General features: G+C 34.9%; 1 long non-coding RNA gene across 1 annotated transcript in view; it reads left to right on the top strand.

Annotated features, from left to right (window-relative positions):
* Positions 1–17520, top strand: part of LOC105710432 (uncharacterized) — a 302331-nt gene that overhangs the window by 281194 nt on the left and 3617 nt on the right. The window contains exon 3 of the long non-coding RNA XR_001105784.2: positions 17253–17297. This is a non-coding gene — a long non-coding RNA (uncharacterized LOC105710432). The remainder of the gene's footprint in view (positions 1–17252; positions 17298–17520) is intronic.

Below are 17520 nucleotides of genomic sequence, written 5' to 3' on the forward strand. Positions count from 1 at the left end.
ATGTGGGAGGTGAAATACAGTAAATTATGTAGAACTATTAAATGAGATAACTAAAAGAATGAGGTAAGGTTTCCCTGTACAAGCTCTCCTTGCCTGCTGCTATCCATGTAAAATGTGACTTGCTTCTCCTTGCCTTCTGACATAATTTTGAGGCCTTATCGGCCACATGGAACTGTAAGTCCATTAAAACTTTGTTTTGTAAATTGCCCAGTCTCAGGTATGTCTTTATCAGCAGCGTGAACATGGATGAATAAAGTAAATTGGTACCAGTAGAGTGGGGTGCTGCTGAAAACATACCTGAAAATGTGGAAGCACCCTGGGGACTGGGTAACAGGCAGAGATTGGAACATTTTGGTAGAGGCCTCAGAAGAAGAGAGGAAAATGTGGGAAAGTTTGGAACCACCTAGAGACTTGTTGAATGTCTGTGACAAAAATGCTGATAGTGATATGAACAATAAGGTCCAGGCTGAGGTGGTCTCAGATGGAGATGAAAAACTTGTTGGGAACTGGAGCAAAAGTGACTCTTGCTATGTTTTAGCAAAGAGACTGGCAGCATTTTGCCCCTGCCCTAGAGACTTGTGGAACTTTGAACTTGAGACAGATGATTTAGAGTATCTGGCAGAAGAAATTTCTAAGCAGCAAAGCATTCAAGAGGTGACTTCGGTGGTGTTAAAGGCATTTAGTTGTATAAGGGAAAGTTTGGAATATTTGCAGCCTGACAATGGGATAGAAAAAACAAATCCCATTTTCTGAGGAGAAATTCAAGTGAGTGGGCTGCAGAGATTTGCATAAGTAATGAACAGCCAAATATTAATCCCCAAGACAATGGGGAAAATGTCTCCAGGGCATGTCAGAGGTCTTCAAAGCAGCAGCTCCCATTACAGACCTGGGGGTCTAGAAGGAAAAAGTGGTTTCATGAGCCAGGGCCAGGGTCCCTGTGCTTTGTGCAGCCTAGGGACTTGATGCCCTGCATCTCAGCCACTCTAATCAGGGCTGAAAAGTGTCAATGTAGAGCTTGGGCCGTGGCTGGAGAGGGCACAAACCCAAGCCTCGACAGCTTCCACATGATGTTGAACCTGAAGGTCCACAGAAGTCAAGAAGGGGTTTGGAAACCTCCACCTAGATTTCAGAAGATGTATGGAAATACCTGGATGCCCAGGCAAAAGTTTGCTTCAGGGGTAGTTTCCCTCATGGAGAATCTCTGCCCAGTGCAGAAGGGAAATGTCAGGACAGAGCTACCACACAGAGTCCCTACTATGCCACTGCCTACTGGAGCTGTGAGAAGGGGGCCACTGTCCTCCAGACCCAAGAATGGTAGATCCACTGACAGCTTGCACTGTGTGCCTGGAAAAGCCACAAGCACTCAATGCCAGCCGGTGAAAGTAGCCAGGAGTGAGGCTGTATGCTGCAAAGCCACAGGGGAAGAACTGCCAAAGATCATGGGAACCCACCTCTTACATCAGCATGACCTAGATGTGAGACATGGAGTCAAAGAAGATCATTCTGAAGCTTTAAGATTTGACTGCCCTGATGGATTTCTAACTTGTATGGGGCCTGTAGCCCCTTTGTTTTGACCAATTTCTCTGATTTTAAATGGCTGTATTTACCCAATGCCTGTAGCCCCATTGTGTCTAGAAGTAACTACTTGCTTTTGATTTTACAGGCTGGTAGGCAGAAGGAACTTGCCTTGTCTAAGATGATACTTTGGACTGTGAACTTTTGAGTTAATACTGAAATGAGTTAAGACTTTGGGGAACTGTTGGGAAGGCATGATTGGTTTTGAAATGTAAAAACATGAGATTTGGGAGGGGAATGATTTGGTTTGGCTGTGTCTGCACCCAAATCACATCTTGAATTGTAACTCCCACAATTCACACATTGTCATGGGAGGAACCTAGTGGGAGAATGTAGAATTATGGGGGCTGGTCTTTCCTGTGCTGTTCTTGTGATAGTGAATGGCTGTCATGAAATCTGATGATTTTTAAAATGAGATTTTTTTCCTGCACAAGCTCTCTTTGCCTGCTTCCATTCATGTAAGATGTGACTTGCTCCTCCTTGCCTTCCACCATGATTGTAAAGTCTCCCCAGCCATGTGGAACTATAAGTCCAATAAACCTCTTTCTTTTGCAAATTGCCCAGTCTCACATATGTCTTTATCAGTAGGATGAAAATGGACTAACATACATGGCAATGAACATCCTCTTCTAACATTTATATTTATATCCACTGATTACCTTGTAGTAAAAAGAGAAAAATTTCTTGTAAGAAATTACAAATGTTATTTTTTTCAGTTGTACAGATGAATGAATATTAAATCTGGTTGATATACACGTCAGAAAAGATGAGGAACTTTTTACCGTTTAACAAAATCTATGAAGAAATATGTATATATTTATGGTTTTTCTTTTTTTTTTTTTTTTTGGAAAAAAATTAATGTGTTATACATAGACTGTCATTCCAGAAATGAGTTGCTTATGTTGGCAATTAAAATAAATAAATCAATATAAGATGGAATGAATTAATATTTATAGCACTCCAAAGGATATTACAAACAGCCCTAGGAGGTGGTAGTATATTTAAGTTATCTAGTGTTCCAGTATATGAAGTAGGAAAACATTTTTGTTTGCAATAGGGACTAAAACCATCACTCTCACTAAAAATAAGCAAATTTTATCATATGTTGTTGATATGTTTGTAACACATCATTAGATCAGTGATGGCCATTTACATACATTATAATATAGTGTATTAATATGGATTCTATTGACTTATTCATTTATCCCTAAAGGACTATTACTTATAACACTAAAGTAGTTTTTATTTTATTGAGCCAATCAACAACTATTTTTGAGAGCTATGTACATAAGATTCTCAAATGTGAAGTCAATTCAGCATCAAAATGAAAACTTACATCAACATTATACTTAAGGTCAAAAGACTAAATGATTTTCCCCTAAAATTAGTAACAAAAGTAAGAGTGTCCCTTCTCTTTTTTTTTTTTTTTTTTTTTTTTTAAAGAGAAAGAGAGAGAGAGAATAGGAAGGAGGAAAAAGGAAGAGAAAGAGAGAGAGAGAATGGGGAGGAGGGAGAAGGAAAAAAAAAGAGGGAGAGAGAATGGGAGTATTGCTTTCTTGCCCAGGCTAGAATGCAATTTAGTAATGGGTATTGAAAACCTCTTTTATACTGATAATTATACTTAATGATGTAGTCAGGAAGGAATAAGGGAAGAAGATAACAAACAAACAGCCAACCAATATTTAATTTAAACCTATGAAATGCTATGCAATTACTGAGGAGTGATTTACTTCCAATTATATAGTCACCTTTGGAATAGGTGTGAGGTGGTAATGTATGTTTTGTGTATTTGAAGTGGAGAGTTCTATAAATGTTTATTAAGTTTACTTGTTCCGGGTCTGAGTTCAAGTTCTGAATATCCTTGTTAATTTTCTATCTCGTTGATCTATAGAATCCTTAGCTCTTCTTGTTGCATTGATCCTTTTGCCATTATGTAATGTCATTCCTCGCCTCTTTTGATCTTTGTTGTTTTAAAGTCTACTTTATCAGAGGCGAGAATTGCATCTCCTGCTTTTTGTTTATTAGTTTATTTTTACTCTCTGTTTGATTGGTAAATCTTCCTCCTTCTCTCTGAGTCTTTGTGTATTGTTGCATGTAAGATGGGCCCGGATGCAGCATACCGATGGGTTTTGGCTTTTTATCCAATTAAAATATATATAAGTTTAATACCGGCATTTGATGCTAGCTGGCTGTTTTGCCCATTAGTTGATGAAAATTTTTTATTGTGTTAAAGTTCTTTGCTTTTTGATATATTTTTGGAAAGGCTGATATTGGTTGTTCCTTTATATGTATAGTGCTTCTTTCAGAAGCTCTTGTAAAGCAGGCCTGGTGGTGGTGAACTCTCTAAGTACTTGTTTGTTCGCAAAAGATTTAATTTTTCCTTCGCTCATAAAGCTTAGTTTGGCTGGATAGGAAATTCTGGGTTGAAAGTTCTTTTCTTTAAGGATGTTAAATATTGGTCCCCACTCTTTTCTGGCTTGTAGGGTTTCTGCTGAGAGATCTGCTGTAAGTCTGATAGGTTTCCCTTTATGGGTAACCTGACCTTTCTCTCTGGCTGCCCTTAGTATTTTCTCCTTCATTTCAACCCTAATAAATCTGGCGATTATGTGCCTTGGGGTTGGTCTTCTTGAAGAATATCTTTGTGGTGTTCTCTGTATTACCTGGAGTTGAATATTACCCTGCCTTGCCAGGTTGGGAAAATTTTCCTGAATGATATCCTGAAGAGTATTTTCCAACTTGGATTCATTCTCTTCATCACATTCAGGTACACCTATCAAACGTAAATTAGGTCTTTTCACATAGTCCCATATTTCCTGGAGACTTTGCTCATTCCTTTTCATCCTTTTTTCTTCAATCTTGTCTTCTCGTTTCATTTCACTGAGCTGGTCCTCGACTTCTGATATCCTTCCTTCTGCTTGATCAATTCGACTGTTTAAACTTGTGCATGCTTCGCGAAGTTCTCGTGTTGTGTTTTTCAGCTCCATCAATTCACTTATATTCTTCTCTAAATTGTCCATTCTCGTTAACATTTCGTCAAACCTTTTTTCAAGGTTCTTAGTTTCTTTGCATTGGGTTAGAACAAGTTCTTTTAATTCACAGAAGTTTCTTATCACCCACGTTTTGAAACCTGCTTCTGTTATTGGAACACACGTGTAATCTATTAAGCCTTGTTCCGTTACTGATGAGGAATTGCAATCCCCTGTAGAGGGAGAGGCATTCTGATTTTGAGTATTCTCTACCTTTTTACGCTGGTTTCTTCCCTTCATTATATATTTGTGCGTCTGTCGTCTTTATAATTACCGACTTTCTAACTGGGTCTCTGACGTCCAACTTGTTGATTCCCTGTGCCGAAATCTGAGCAATCCACTGAGCCGGCCAAAACAGCGGTGTTAAGATTGATGGTGCTTTTCTGCCCGGGAGTCTCCGGACTCTGCACCAAGAACTGGCGTGCTAAGGCACCAGCAAAACCGCCACGCCGGCCACAAGAGTCGCCCTGGCGACCCGTGGAGCTCCTCCACTGGGAATCTCCTGGTCCGTGAGCAACTAATATTCGTCTGAAAGTGTGGCGTCCTCTCGTTCTTTGCGGTTTCACTGGGAGGTACGTGCCCGAGCTGCTAATCATCAGTCATCTTGGATCCCGGTTTTTCTTGTAATACAAGTTTAGTGCAGTAGGATCCTTTTCTTATTCATCATCAGAGTCCCCACAACACGTAACAGATTATATTTTAGATAAATAGTGCTTAATATATAAATGATAGAATTGTATTTATCTATATTTTTATTTTCAAATGACATAGAGATCTTTTTCTGTTTGCCATTTGAGGTCAGGTACTTGCTATCCTTTTGTAGTGGTAAGGCATTTTTCACTCCAGTTTAGTGTAAGTCCTTAGTCTCTGGTGCTGTCAGCCTGTAGGTAATGTTTCTATTAATCATCAATCATTTTCCTCTTTCCTATTTATACAGGTCTTGTGTGTAACCTGCAAGATTCTGTACAAGAAAAATGCCCATCATAAGTAAGGTAGCAATTTTCTGCAACTATTACACTAGTGAATGATGACCTTTATTAAATGGTGGGCAATAGGAAAGCCTCCAAAACATCTTAACTAATTTGTTATAAATAAACTTCATGTCTTGAAAAACAAACAGGGAAGCAATGCTTTCTGATAGTCATTATCCATGAATCAACATGAAGAAATATAACTAATTTTTAAGAAACAAAGTGCTACTTCCAATATTTCTCACTTGGGTGTGGATGTAGATGGGAAGTAAGTAACACTGTAATGGTTTTGGAAATACTGCTTATTTCAATTGAATATTAATAACCAACATCATTATAACTTGTGAAGAATAACAAAAGAACATAAGTTATTGTTGGCTTATTTCAAGGGGAGAGCACATGTATTCAAAAAGGAACCAGAGAGTTCTAAGTACACTGAAAGAAAGACAATCATTGGTTCAAACAATTAAATATTATTTCCCTTGGAAAGAGGTTGAAGTAGATATATTTCTTATTGTTTTGTCTGTTCTTAGTCAGACTCAAATATACTTTCAGAAATATTATTTAAAGAATCAAAGTTCAAAATAGTATAAAATACACATCAAAAGTTCTAAGTACTGCTATTAAAACTACCATATACTTATTATTAATACTTGTATTAACAGTATAAAGCCTGAATAAGTAATAGTAGCAGTTGTTTAGTAATCTATATTTTCTGTATGTAGATTTAGTATATACATTTGCTGATATATCCTTCAGCACACCCATAACTGCTGAAATTTAGATATGGACCCTCTTTTTAAGTTCCCTATTACGTAGTGTTAAAATTATTTCCCTTTTCCCAACCCTAAGGAGTAAACACATAATAAACTGAAGAAATGTAGTGTGCAGCAGGAAAGAAATTGGAAAAGTCATTATATATGTCTTTAAGGAACAGTATAATAGTTTTATCATCTATCTGTTATATAATTTTCAATAATATTTGTCAATATCATCTTTATAGTTTGTGGCATACAAACATAATGACTCACTAGAAAATTCGTGCTATTAACAATGATGATAGCCTTCATGATTGAATGTATCCCATGTACTTGTCATTGTAAATAGCATTTTACTCACGTTATTTCACTATGTCTCATCATATTACTGTGTGCTAGTTAATGTATCACTCTTTTACCAATAAGATTTTCTGGGGGTACAAGAGATTACGCAAAATCCTGAAGTCAAATATTCATAGAAAGGTAAAGCAAGAATTTGAAACCTGATATATCTGACTCTGACTCTGCTGTCTTTTTTCACTTTGTCAAGCTGTAGGACTCTGTAAATGTTTGTTATTAGGTGGACATTTTTGGTATCCTTGGACTGTTTCATTGAGTGATTAGCAGTATCTTCAAAACACTCCAATGACCTCCTTGCTTCTCATCAGAAAATCACTGAAGATAGTAAAGCTATTGCTCTGTGTAGCCATTTTGCTAGACAATAGGAATGGGTAAAGCAGAACTCCATGGAACCAAACTGATAATAACAGCTAAAAAAAATAAAGCTGGATGACTGTCTTATTTTTGTAAAATTGATATTGCTATTTCAGGGCTGAGCAGGAGTTCTGAATGAGAAATTAAAGATGCATATTGTCCCTAGATCTTACTATGTATTCAACTTAATTGCAATTTGCAACTAACATACTTCTTAGACATTTTCTTTGTTGGATGTAGAATCAAAGTGAACTATATAAAAAATAAGGTGTGTTTGATGATCACAGCTGGAGGAGAAAAATTATAACACTCAATTTTGGTAGATAAAATATCTCAACAACGTCTTGAAGCAAAAGTTGTTAAAGTCACCCCCTATATCCTTTTGCCCACTTAAATTCTTTAGGCTGTGATAGACAGTTTCTGCATTTTGAAAAAATATCCATTTCAGACACCTCCAACTCTCTTCTACCAGAGGATATCAGAGAAGTTGCTCAGCCACAAGCTGGGTGTAACCTGTAAGCAGAGGGAAGTTCACATGCTTAGGGACAACTGAGGAGTAGTAGTCAGCGGATAAATTATTTCACTTCCTAAAAGATTATTTTGTGTGATGATTTTATGTCAGGATCTTCATGGTTTCTTAGAGTTCTCAGTGGGACTGAGCAGCAGTAACTCATAGCAGTATCTTGATCATTATATACACTTTCCTATGGCTTTTGTCATTTTGCCGTCTCACTTCCCCACTTCCTTACATGTACCCCCTGGGATTGTGTCCCAAATACACTAATCTCAGTTTAGTTTTGGTGGACTAACTTGAAGATTAGTCCCTGAGGAATGCTCTTAAAGATTTAGGAACATTTTCTAATAAAGTGTTTTTCCCGATATCTTATTTAATACTTGAAATGCTTTCGCTCTGTGTTCCCACTCAAATCTCATCTTGAATTATAATCCCCACACGTTGAGGGAGGAACCTGGTGGGAAGTAATTTTATCATGGGGGCAGTTGCTCCCATGCTGTTCTTGTGATAGTGAAGGAGTTCTCACGAGATCTGATGGTTTTAAAAGTGGCAGTTTCCCCTGCATGCTCTCTCTCCTGCCACCCTGTGAAGAAGGTACTTGCTTCTTCTTCTCCTTCCACTATGATTTTAAGTTTCCTGATGCCTCCCAGCCATGCAGAATTGTGAGTCAATTAAAACTCTTTCCTTTAAAAGTTACTCAGTCTCAGACAGTTCTATATAGCAGTCTGAAAACAGACTGATACAATAGTATCAATTGTTTATATTTTTCCTCCCTAATAAATTCTCCATGGATGGACACGAAAGCTGCTTTTCTTTTCTCCTCTTCTTTTTTTCTTTATTTATTTCTTTTTTATTTTAAACATAATAGCTGTTTTCTCCTTGAACCTAGCATAGTAGCTGAGACACATTAGGTGTTTAATAAATACTTGTTGACTAACTGAAGTTCCCATCACAGCTGTGTGTGGTTGGTGTTATTGGATTACTTTGTAAAATGAGTTAAGGAACTTGCCCAGAGTAACACTGAAACTGATAATGGATAGGACAGGATTCAAATTCAGGTCTCTCTATGTGTTCTTTCCACTATGTCCTCTAACAGCCTAAGCCAGAGAAAAGCTATCAAGTTCTAACAGTCTTTTTTGAGATTCCAGTTTACTAGCTACCAAAAAGTTAGAAGAATGTTCACATTTGAAAGCTTTCAGATCTTATAAACCTTATGTAGTATTATTTCATAAGTATATGCGACCACTATGGTCAGAAAATGCTTTTACACAGTATACTTGGCATTGTTAGCCCATGTTATGCCCTGTAGATCACAGAAGAATACCTTCATTCACTTTAGTATAAATGGTAACTGGAGAAAAAAAATAGAATCACTCTTGGGCCATTTCTCACCCCAAATTTCTTTTCCTAGAATTATTCCTTTGTATTTGGAGAGTGTTATATGTTCTTTATTTGTAGGAGATGTTGAATTGGATGAAATTTCTATTCTCCTTCTACTTAATAAAACATGAAAAGTTTATCAATCCCAGTAGTTATAGTGCTCTGGACGGATCATCCTTTTGGAAACCAAGCATCTGCCTAAAAGTAAAAATATTAGGAGAATTTCAGGATAATAATATTGCATATTTTAATTTATTTCCAATTTAATTATGTATGCTTTAAGATACTTTATGTGTTCATAAAGAACCTGATTTTCTAATTGAGACTAAGTAACCATACATGCATTTATTCTAGCAAGAATATATAGGAGTAATGTATTCAATAAATACCATTAACAATGTAAATATATTTTTATAGTATTCAACTTAATTACATAAGCACCTAACATTAAATATATAAGTAATAAATTAGTTTTTAAAACTTACTTTTATCAGTCTTACAATTCACCAAGTAATTTTTTTAACTGTCACATGCCCTTTCAGCATCACTTTCCTCATTACCACTGGAAGCATATATTGAGTTAGGTAACTCCCAACTTCATTTTTATTACTGTAGAAATATGTAAGATACAACATTTTTTGAACCAACAGGAATTTTTTCCCAAGTCACAGAATATCATTCACGCAGTATGAGGGCAATTTCTTTTGTTTCTTTTTTTTTTGTCCTAAGGATCTATATTTATATATATTTCAACATCATTCACTACTTCTGTTATCCATTTCTAAGCTGATCTTTAAAAGGCTGCATTATTAAAATACCTCAAACTTGCAACAGTGAATTAATCCCTCTATAAATAGCTGTTAAATCTCTGTTAAAATTTTCTTCTTTTTAAAATTTTATTACTTATATGAAATTCAAACTACCATTAGTTGAGATAATTTCAGGCTGTTGTCTCTTCCCACAAAAAACATTGCTGTTCAGAATACAGTAATTGGGAGAGTGCCCTTTGATAAGAAAATATTTTAAGGATGAAAAATAACTCTGCTTTTCATAAGGAATAATTTTGGTACAAATTTATCTTTGTATTTGTGCATGTTGAAGAATGTTTGTTTCCTATCTACAGTAGTCTCTTGGACCTATTTTCCTGTCTTCATAGTAAATGAAGCATTTATACTTTTTTTAAAAAAAACTAAAGTTCTGGAATTAAGCTAAATATAGCAATTTTTGTTCCTTGTGTTGGAAAGATGAATTATACAGATAGTTTTGCTTTACCTACAAAAGTCTGTGTGTGTGTGTGTGTGTCACTGGGGTGTTTAACTATATATAAGTGATTTTAGTGTATGTATGTGTGTATATATAAATGGGAAGGGGCAGTGGGGACACTTTGGAATATACTTTGAAGGATATTAAGATCTAGAATAGTCTATAAAGTCAGATAAAAATAGATATAGTGACATAATAATAATGGTATGATGCTATAATAAAAATAATGATAATTGTATACATGGTTTAAAAAATATAATTCCATTTGTATACTCTAAAGGTTAGTATAATAGTAATAATTTGTTTATTTTGGCTAATTTTAATAGTTTGTGTGTTTTAAAGCATCACTTGGACAGATAATTTCTTATAAAAATGAATGAATACACACAATGAACACAACTAAGTCATATGGGTCAAATATTTACAATGCTTGACCCTAAAATAAAACAGATTTCCAGACAGTATCATAGACAGCATTTTACGCCTTTTTATTTCTTCCTGTTTGTTTCTCTGTCATTTCTTCTCTAGATGAACAAAACCTGATAAGAAATTATGTCATTGCATGAAAAACCTCTTGGATAATGGTTTTTTTATTATCTACGTTTCAGTCTTTTGGATTCACTCAGTAAAAAGTTACAACAAAATCTAATAAAAAGAATATTAAAAGGAAATTGTCACCCTCTTTTCTATAAAATGTAAAACAATTGGTAGTGTGTGCTTTGCAGTGATTTACTGTATACAGAAGTGGATGGGCACACTGAAAGGCAGATATTTGATAGGTAGGGGTGATAAATATTCATAAATATAGTTAATACTAAAACATTTTTCTTCTTTACTACTTATTCCACTTTACTTATTTCTACTTGCTGAAGTGGTAGACATATTAAAATATTAATTTTCCGCTTTACTGGAATGATTTCAGAGTCAAGTGCCATTAAAATTCTGAATGTAAATATGAAAAAAAAAAGGATATGGCTCACACTAATCCTCCTCATTCGTTTTTTAAACTGTTTATTTGCTCTTTTTTAAAGCCACTATTTTGAAGATTTTAATTGCTTTGAGAGATGTATGCAGAGGCCAGAAAAGGTGTCACAATCTTGTGAAATATTGTCTGTCACTGAGAAAGCACTGAATAGTCCCCTACTATAAGCTTGTAAAACAAAGGGCAGCTTTTTGGAGGCAGGGCAACGTGTGATGGTCAAGGCCACATTTCACTGCCAAGTGCATTTCATGCGCTTCCTAATTCTATTCCCTTTCTTAAGTTACTATATATTTTCATTAGGGGGACAAGCTAAAAAATTCCACTAAGGGCAACTGTGTTTGTGAAGCAATTGTTCATCCTTAGCAGGCTTTAGAGCACTGACCAAAAGTAGGATTAAAAGCTCCGATGTTGGGAGGCCGAGGCAGGTGGATCACGAGGTCAAGAGATCGAGACCATCCTGGTCAACATGGTGAAACCCTGTCTCTACTAAAAATACAAAAAAATAGCTGGGCATGGTGGTGCGTGCCTGTAATCCCAGCTACTCAGGAGGCTGAGGCAGGAGAATTTCCTGAACCCAGGAGGCGGAGGTTGCAGTGAGCCGAGATCGCGCCATTGCACTCCAGCCTGGATAACAAGAGCGAAACTCCGTCTCAAAAAAAAAAAAAAAAAAAAAAAGCTCTGATGAAGAGGTTTGTCATTATCACTGGCCAAAGGGGACTCTAAACTATTGATTATGTATTTAACCTGATGTGAAACAGGTGTCATGATTTCCATCAATTGTTCTTTTATCTCTTATGATTTTTATCTTCCTTACTCCTAATTTGAGTTGGCTTGTTGATTATGACATCACATAAAATCTATTGCTAAACCACACAAACATACACACAAATACATGGTAAATGAATATACTGAAGCTATTTTAATAAATAATATTTTAAACAATCTAGACCCTTTCCCAATATTCATTGTTACTGTTTCAAGATCCAACCCTTCAGTGTCCATGTCACCTTAGGGCCCTGGTATACCACAATGGCAGCATAGGATATTTAGCTATTGACCACAAACAGATAGTGACACTTCTGTTCTATGGAGAATAGCCATCTTCTGCACTACATCGGACTCTGGAAAACCTAACAAGGGCTGAGAGGGGAGCTTCCACCCAATACAATAACAGCTCCCAGCTCCTGTGTTTCCCTTCAGTTCCTCTCAATACAACCCCGGTTTCCTAGATAACAAACAACAAAAACTTTCTGAGCTCTAAGCAGTTCTAAGCATTTTGCACATATTAATTAATGTATTACAGCCACCTTAAGAGTTAGATAGTATTATTATTTCCACTTAACAGAGATATTAAGTAATTATCTCATGGCCACACAGCTACTAAGAAACAGAGGAGGAATCCAAACCCAATCAGCCTGCGTCCAGTATTCCTGCTTTTAGCCACAGTGATATACTGTCTTGCCTTAACTATGGATCAGAGAAGAGACACTCCTTATATTTTGTCTTGATAATATCAGACACTTATTTAAGACTTTTCTGATTTTGAATATCACTTTATCTAGATTTAAACTATGTCAGTTTAGAGGATTAAAAAACATTGGAAGTTTGATAAATTAGAATTAGTTGTGAAAACAAAAATGACAAAAGAAACTTCTTTATGATGATGTAAAATATCCAAAATTATTCATCCTTTTGAAGATAATGGCAGTTTCCTTATCACCACGTAGGAGAGAGTGCTCCAACTTTATTCGTCTATTCACTCATTCATTCCTTTATTTGTTTACCTCTTTTTGGATCTTACACTTTAGTTTGAATGTTAGTATCATTGTGATTAATATTAGGTGTCTATAATATCATGTATATGCAACCCATATTTGTTAGTTCCTTTATCTATTATAATAATGTTTGAAGTTTTTCTTCTTATCAAAAGATTACCATATAGAGCAAGAATTATTATAATCAATGTTTGGAGGAAAAATGTCTTATGCCTTATAAATAAGCTTTAAATAAATTTTTAAAAATTGTTCTTGGAAATATCAAAGTTGTCTACTGCTGCATAGGATGTTGAATTCAGTCACTGTTATTAGTTAAAACATAATTCACTCTGACATCAGTGATCCAGCTCTAATTAGCTCACTATAGTTTATCCTGGCTCTAATTAAATTAATATAGATCTTATTAATATTGAGATTATAGCTAAGGCTATATTCACATTATAGGCACCTTTACCTCAATGTGTATCAAACTGTTTATACTCCTTAAATATGTCATATAGTATTTCTTGTTTTATTCCTTACAAAATTTTTCCTCTCCTTAGAATGCTTCTATTTCATTTATTCATTCTGCAAATTTCTCATATCCTTTAAAACTTAATTCAAGTATCAATTTACAATGAACTCCTGACCTCCTGTCTGAATTATATTACCTTCCTTTGTGATCTCAATGCAGGATAGTTGCTGATTTAGTTATCCTTCTTCATCACAAGAATGTAATATGGAACATATTTTATTTCACTTTACACCCACAGTGACTATCAAATGACACACTCATAAACAGATCTATAAATGTTAAAGTAGTAGCACAACAATTAGTAAATATTTATTTTTAATTTATATATCATATAGTAAAACAGTTGGAGTAAATAGGATTCTAATATATCCAGGTTTCTACCCTTCTCCTCTACATACATTGTATAATCTGCTACCCTTCAGTAAGGATAGAACCTGTGAATAGGATGAGATATTCACTGTTGTGATTATATTACAAATATATGATGTCACCCTTAGTAGAGGAGAGAGTGGCAAAAAGACACATTCTAACTAATCAAGAAGAACACAGTAGCTATGCTACAGACTGCCGATGGGAGCCAAGTGGCAAGAAAATGTGGGTGGCCAATAATAGCTAAGTGTAATCATTGACCAACAGGTAGCATGAAAACAGATGCAAGAAGATGCATTGTGCCAAGATAAATTTAGCGAATTTGGAAGAGAATCCTGAGCCTGAGATGAGAGTTACAACCCTGGCTGACCCCTCCATTTCAGTCTGGCAAGACCTTAACAGAGGACCCAGACAACTTGTACTACACACCTGACCTATGAAAACTGTGTGATCATAAATATGTGTTGTTTTAGGCCACTGTGTTTTTGATAATTTGTTACACAGTGATAGAAAACTAATGGAAGGATAAACATAATTTAAAAGGCAGGGCAAATAATATACTTCAAACCCTTGTCAATAACTTAGCTTCCTTTCATCTAATTTATGTATGTCCCACCAATAGATTGTTCCAAGTTACTGTCACAGTGTCTGGTTCCATAAGCTTCCAATTTATATAAAATGCAATGAAGAATACTGATATTAACTGTTTGTTAAAATGTGTTCATGCATCTGTTTGTTTATATGTTTATTTTTTCATTTTTACTTTTGTACTCAAAACACTTAATACCTTTTAAGTAGCCCCTAACATATATTGGTAAAAGTCATTCCCCAGTAATAACAACTTGTTAATATTATTTATGAAAGAGTACTACATAGAGATTATTTGATTATTACTTTCCCCCGCCCCAATTAAGCTTAGAGTTAAAATACGAACCATGGAAATATAGTAAATGAAAGTAGATACAAGAACTGCATTTCTAATACAACTGGCTGAAATAATAGATTACCATGATTCATGGCAATTTCCTTTCTGAATATTTAAAATAATACTAGTAAGATTTTCTTTCTGAGATTTTTTTAATCTGAAGAAAGATGATTAAATGACCATTGTAATGTCCTCTTATTTTTAGGAGATTTTCTTTTATTCCTCTAGGAGTATTGTAAACAACCTGATAATGCCTTATTAACACATTTAAGAATTTAATAAACCAAACTAATGGTTTAGTAGCATCTATAACATTTTATATGCTTTATCTATATGATCAAATAGAAAGATAGTGTGAATAATTATTTTGCTGGTCTGAAATTCAGAAAAGCTTCAGGAAACAGAATGGTATAGTGTTTGTGAATATGTTATTGGTGTTACAAATAGTTGTGTTGGATTTCAAGCTTACCAATCAGCTGTGTGATCTGAGCATTACATTTCTTCAGATTATGACTCTTTGCAAATTGTATATAATTAGTATCTATATCAGAGAGATCTACAAATAAATTATAATACTTATTAGAATAATCGTTCTACAAATTACATTGATTGTTTAATACATATCATTTTGTTATGATGCTCTAGTCATTTATCCATTACTTTTCACATTTGTAAGAAAAAAACAAATTGCAATACTTTATTCCTCTCAAATTCATTATTACAGATATTTCAAGTGAATATGTAATTTGAAAATATGAAATAAATGTGCTCATAATGGCAATTATTGCATTATTTCATATCTAGAAATTTTAACATATAAACTGAATACTACATGCAGCATTGTGCCTATTAAACATTTTGTTTTATACAATGAATACAAATTGAAAAGAAGAAATCAAATTAAGTTGTGTATTTTGGTAATAAAGTAAAATTGAACAGGACCACTAAATTCAATTAATGTAAACATGGAACTATAGTACCTTTCACGACATTGGGAACTTTTCTTACTGAAAGAATATATTTTATGACTTAAGTATATGCTCACATTTGTGTAACAGAAACAAAAGTTTCATGAAACAGTACTTAATTTTTTGGCAGATCAAAGATGTCTGCATATTTTTCAGACATGCTTCCTGGAATTCCATTCCCAGAGATATGAGCTCTATATCCCCTCTGTGACTCTTGGTTGGCTCTGTGTCTGCTCTGACCAATAGAACATCGTTGAAGTAATATTGTGCCATTTTTCTGGCCCAGGCATTGAGACTAGCTTTTTCTTTTTCATGGCTCTTGGAACATTTGCCCTTGATGCCCTTGGCTGCCATATTTCCCAAGGCCACCAAACTGTGACGAAGCCCAAGCTGGCTATATGAAGAGTCCACGTGAGCCGGGATGAAGAAAGAGAGAGAGAAGATAAAAAAGAGGGAAGTAGGCAAAGAGAGCGAGAGCGAGAACGAGAGAGAGACCTGACCAGTTCCTAGCTATTCTAAACCCCAGTCATTCATCCGCCATGTGAGGCACCCCAGCCCCAGATTACTGAAGCAGAAACAATTCTTTGTCAGGGCTTTCTGTCTGAAGATTCTGGACTCACAAAATCAATAAAACACTAATGATTTTTTTAATCACTAAGTTTTATTATATAGCTTGTTATACAGCACTGGAAAATCAAAAGTCTTATTACTACATAATTTAAGCTCTATTAATCTCAAAAAATGGTCTTCAACTACTAAATAGATTTCATAATGTATTAAGAGATTTCAACCTATAACTTGAAAAACACTTCTAGGGACTTTCTAATAAACAAAGCAAAAACATGACATATATAAAATTAACTTTAAATTCTTTGTTTCTTTAGAGCATTTGCAAACAGGACAACAACAACAACAGCAACGTGGCATTCTAAAGCCTAAATCTAATGTAGTGTAGTGGAAAGTGCATGGGCTTTATTGTAAGCAAAACAAAACAAGAAAATCTGGCCTTAGTTCTGTCTGCAGATTTCCTGTCAAAATTCCTTCACTTCTCTTACCTTTAATTTTTTTCGGTGTTGTAAGAAAAATTACATAACCATTGTTACAAAGATGAAATAATGTACAAAATTGAAAAGGATCTCATGTCACCATTTAATACGAAGACATATACATTAGTTTCCATATTATCACCCCATTTAAAAATAATGATAATAAAAATAAAGATACTATGTTTTAACTATGCTTTGTAAATATCACCACTACCACCATCACAACAGGCAAAACCTCAGAAAATATCTGTGTTGTGTCAGAAGTAAATAAGTAAATAATGGCTCTAGCTTTGTTGGTGAAAATCATATTAAATGAAAACTATATTTATCATTCTCTCTAATCTCCAGGTAGGGACACAGTTTAAGGTAAACACAAATAAAATTAGAATCGGAAAAGCTTAACATTAGCGTCTGCAAATCAGATTTCTTTTTTTTCTTTCTTCTGAGTTACAATTTCTTTTCTCACTTTTAGGTGACCTACCCTTTGCAGTTGCTGAGTAACTAAACACACCTGGATGTAAGTATTGCATAATGTCTTGCCTCCAGGCTGTCTCCTTTAGCTCTAACAATGAAGTTTTGATTCTTTTACAGTTTTCACTGTGAACAAGTAGAGAGACAATACTATGAAAGCCTAGGGTACAGGCATGAACTAACTGAAATTATACATCACTTCCTCGAAGGCCACGTATATAATGATTGCGGGTTGAAGGACAGAAAGGAAAGCTTTTACTGACTCTGTT

Source organism: Aotus nancymaae, unplaced genomic scaffold, assembly GCF_030222135.1.
Source record: "Aotus nancymaae isolate 86718 unplaced genomic scaffold, 86718_ANA_hifiasm-v0.15.2.pri h1tg000007l, whole genome shotgun sequence".
NCBI classification, from domain to species: domain Eukaryota; kingdom Metazoa; phylum Chordata; class Mammalia; order Primates; family Aotidae; genus Aotus; species Aotus nancymaae.